This window comes from Macrobrachium nipponense, chromosome 39 (assembly GCF_015104395.2).
Source record: "Macrobrachium nipponense isolate FS-2020 chromosome 39, ASM1510439v2, whole genome shotgun sequence".
NCBI lineage: Eukaryota > Metazoa > Arthropoda > Malacostraca > Decapoda > Palaemonidae > Macrobrachium > Macrobrachium nipponense.
The window spans coordinates 28,805,175-28,810,174 of record NC_061099.1 but is presented as its reverse complement, the minus strand read 5'-3'; positions in this window follow the sequence as shown (position 1 = coordinate 28,810,174).

Genomic DNA, 5,000 nt, shown 5'->3' with positions numbered 1-5,000 from the left:
TTCTTCTTGCAAAGGTTACTATTCTCGTTTAATCTTAACTTTCATCAATTTTAATGCCACCTTGTAAATATTTTAGTTGTTTAGTTTTTAATAACTAGTTTTTATGAGTAACTTGATTTTTTTCTATATTCCTTTTTCAATTAGCAAGTATATTTTAATCTTATATTTTAGAAATGAGAATTATTTTTATATTACAGACTGATGATGTGTCAGGATGGCACAATACGTTTTATATAAACTCTTATTGATCTTCTGAGTTTCGGTAACCCTAATGATGGTTCTATATATATATATATATGATATATATATATATATATTTAACCTAGCCACCTGGGGGGGCAACCAAGTCCTTATGGGTGCCGGTCCCAAGCCCGGATAAATAGGGAGGGTTGGTGTCAGGAAGGGCATCCGGCTGTAAAAAATCTGTGCCAAAACCAAAAATGGAATGAGCCGAAATATGGAAAGAGGTAATGCTAGGGCGTACTCCGTAAACGACGCACAGAGACATCGCCCTAACTCTGTGGTAAGGCGAGGGCTACTGCATCAGGAGCGGGTGCAGCTAAAGAAGCGAGCTAACATTGGGTTCAGAGTATGTCAGCTAAATGTTGGGTCCATGACTGGGAGAGGTAGAGAATTGGCTGACTTGATGAGAGAAAAGAAAGTAGATGTTGTGTGTGTGCAAGAAACGCGGTGGAAAGGAAATAAAGCTAAAGAGTTGGGAGATGGATATAAGCTATATTATAGTGGAGCAAATAAAAAACAAGGTAGAAATGGAGTTGGCATAGTACTGTCTAGTGAACTAAAGAACTCGGTAATAGAAGTGCATAGAAAGAATGACCGTATCATCAGATTGAAGATATGTTATGGAGGAGAGATCTGAATATTATAAGCGCATATGCACCACAAAGTTGGTTGCACAGAAGAAGAGAAGGGAAATTTCTGGAGAGACATGGATGGAATAATGCAAGAACTGGAAGAGCATGAGAGGGTGATAGTTGGGGCAGATTTGAATGGCCATGTCGGAAGTGAAAATGAGGCGATTCGGCGGGTGCATGGGGGCCATGGAATTGGGGAGAGAAACCCAGAAGGAGAGAGTGTAGTGGACTTTGCTGTGTCATTCGACATGGCAATAGTAAACACATTTTTGAGAAGAAAAGGGAACACCTAATAACATATAGGAGTGGGGGAAGATTCTCCCAGATAGACTATTTCTTGTATAAAAGGATAAATCTGGTGGAGGTCAAGAACTGCAAAGTTATTCCAGGCGACCATGTAGCCCCCAACACAGGCTGCTATGTATGGACTTGAAGTTGAAAAGGGAAAGAAAAACCAAAGCTAAAGGGATAAGGAAAATTAAATGGTACGAATTACAGAAGGAAGGGGATAAGAAGAGAGAGTTTAAGAGGAGGGTTTTGGAGGATATTGATATAGGGATTGAAGATGTTCAAGAATGGTGGGCACGAAATGCAGCAGTAATAAGAAGGCATGGAAAGGAGCTGCTAGGAGAGACATCTGGTATCATATGGGAAGAAAAGGATAGTGGTGGTGGGATGAAGACATTGAGAAAGTAGTAAAAGATAAGAAGGAGGCAAAGAAAAGATGGGAAGAGTCACAGTCAGTGGAAGACAGAAATAGGTACAGAGAGAAAAACAAGGTGGTGAAAAAGGTGGTAGCCCAAGCTAAAGCAAAGTCGTATGATGATGTGTATAATGAGCTGGGGACAAAGGAAGGATTAAAGAGATAATGAAGCTATCAAAGGCTGAAAATAAGAGCACCAAAGATATAACACACATCAAACAAATAAAGAATCAAGAGGGTGTAGTGCTTAGAAAGGAGGAAGACATTGTGAAGAGATGGAAAGAATATTTCGAACAGTTGTTAAATGAAGAAAATAATAGACTAATAAGAGAGGATGGGCAAGTGAATATTGGCATGGTAATGAGGTTTTCTAGGCAAGAGGTTACTAAATGCACTGAAGAAGATGAAGAATGGGAAGGCAACCGGACCAGACATGATCCCGGTGGAGGCATGGAAAGCATTAGGAGATGAAGGAGTGGATATACTGTACGATCTTATGATAAAGATCTTGAACAGGAAAAAGATACCAAATGAGTGGCGTGGGAGTATATTGATCCCAATTTTTTAAAGGGAAAGGCGATGTCCAAGATGTGGTGGTAATTATAGGGGCATTAAATTGATGTCCCACACTTTGAAGATACTGGAAAGGATGATAGATGCTAGACTGAGAGAAGAAGTACAAATAGGTAAAGAGCAGATGGGATTTATGAAGGGAAGGGGAACAACAGATGGTATATTTTGTCTGAGGCAAATAATGGAGAAATTCGGGGAAAGACAAAGACCTACATATGGTATTCATTGACCTTGAAAAGGCTTTATGACAGAGTCCCGAGACAAGAGGTATGGAGGAGCCTGAGGGAGAAGATGGTGGCCAGAGAAGTATGTGCGATTGATACAAGAGATGTACCGGAATGTATTTACCAGAGTGAGGAGCAGTGTTGGGGAGACAGAAGGTTTTGAGGTGAGAGTAGGATTACACCAGGGGTCGGCTCTGAGCCCATTTATCTTTAACATAGTGATGGATGTCTAAAATATAGAGGAAGTAAGGGAGACAGTACCATGGAACATATTGTATGCGGATGATATTGTTCTGTGTGCAGAGAGCAGGGAAGATCTGGAAGTGAAATTGGAAAGATGGAGACAAGTACTGGAGGACAGAGGAATGAGAATAAGTAGATCCAAGACAGAATATATGTGTACCACCACTGAGGGGGATGATAGAGAAAGTATTCAGCTTGGTGGAGAGCAAATAAGGAGAGTTGATAAGTTTAAGTATTTGGGATCTTTTGTTAACGCTGGAGGAAGTATGGAAGAAGAAGTAAAACATCGGGTACAGGCAGGCTGGAACAACTGGAGAGCGGCCTCGGGAGTTCTTTGTGACAAAAGAGTGCCGCTTAGGTTAAAAGGAAAATTTCACAAGACGGTGGTAAGAACAGCAATGCTGTATGGTACGGAAACAGCAAGCATGAGAAAAACAGAGCAGAAGAAGATGGATGTGGCAGAAATGAGAATGCTTAGGTGGATGTTCTGGGGTAACAAGAGTGGATAGGATCAGAAATGACTACATAAGGGGGTCAACTAAGGTGGTGGAAGTATCAAGAAAGTGCAGGAGGGGAGGCCTGAGATGGTTATGGACACCTGTTGAAGGGAGAGATGAGGACCACGCTGGGAGACATACTATGGGAGTGGAGGTGCAAGGAAGAAGAAAGAGAGGGAGACCAAGAAAGAGATGGAAGGACTGGTGTAGAGGAGATTACATGAGAAGGGAATTGATGAGGCAGAAGCGCAAGATAGAAATAGATGGAAACGGCTCATCCGAAACGGCGACCCCATATAAAAATGGGAAAAAGCTGGGAAGAAGAAGAAGAAGAAGAAGAAGATATATATATATATATATATATATATATATTTATATATAGTATTGTTTTACGAAGTGCCAAGTATCTGGTACTACGCTTACCATTCATTTATTGTACCTCACAAAAGCCAGACACCCTGAACCCTCATCACGGTTATTAAACGACTGAATACTCAAAAGGCAACAGTGATCCCTTAACAACTTACCAGTATTGCAGAAAATCAGACTAAGCTCATCAAAACAGGTGTGAGGTAATCTTGTAAGTAATTAAATTAATCAAAGGGCATCACTCCATCAACAACTTTAAAAGTCTAAGTATTTCCTTGATTTCAGAAGTCTAAGTACTTCCCTGGTTCTAAGTCACTTCAAGTAAATTGAAAGAAAGCAGATTAATCACCACTCTATGTTTCTACCTAACATAATCATAATCATATGCAAATATACTGGTTATAAATGAAAATACTTATAAAAATTTAACATACAAAAATTTATTATTAAACTCAAAATTTATAAGTGAAATTCATAATATCAGGGAAAATTACTGTTACTTGAAAACAAAGTAAAGTTTAATTAATTCTTGAATTAAATTAAGTAAAATTAAATCAAAATTAATTTATCAAAAAATTAAAGAAAATTAATTCAATTGAAATTCAAAAGTGTTAGGCAATAATTGAAAATTTGAAATTAATTCACAAGTGCTAAACAATAATCAAACTTGAAAAGAATTCTAATTAAATGCAAATTAATTCACAAGTGTTAAATTTAATTAAATGTGCAATGATTAAGCAATGAAATTAACCAAGTCAATTAAATTGCGAATGCAAACGAAAATACAGAAAAATGTGGACAGCATCAAAATAAAAAGGCATACTTCAACAAGAAAATGAAAAAATGCACAAAATGGAACAAACACAAAACACAAAAAATTTGCAATGCGTAAAAGTGTATATCTTTTCACTCAAAATATTGTAACCATCAGTTTTTACCAAACCACTGTTCCTATCAGTTATTAGTTAACCACTGTTTCTATCCGTTATTAGTTATTAGTTTCTTACCAAACCATCATAACCATTAGATATTAGTTGCAAATAATAAAAATATAACACACTTTACCATTTTGGTATACCAACTTCTTTCTTTGCTGCAGTCTTGTTTCACACTCGCAAAAACCAGGCCCCGTTACAACAACAATGTTTGTTCAGATTCCACAAAAACACTATTTAACACTAAATAAACTCTAAGAAATATCAAATATGAAATTCTCAAGTTACAAGTGACCAATTCACGTTACGTTAATATAATCTCAAAGATGTTGAGAGAGAGAGAGAGAGAGAGGGAGAGAGAGAGAGATAGATCTGAATGCCTTGCGGTTCTAAGATATAATCAAGATATAATGAAACTCTTTTCCTTACGGAAACTGGACAGGGCAGATGACACAAAACGTTTTTGGGCAATAACTTTTCCAGAATCTTCAAAATCTTACGCAGCTTTTTATACAAAATGTATAATCTGCATGTGGTACTCGGCAAAGACATACACGTATGAGACCAGTCTGTTAAAAAAG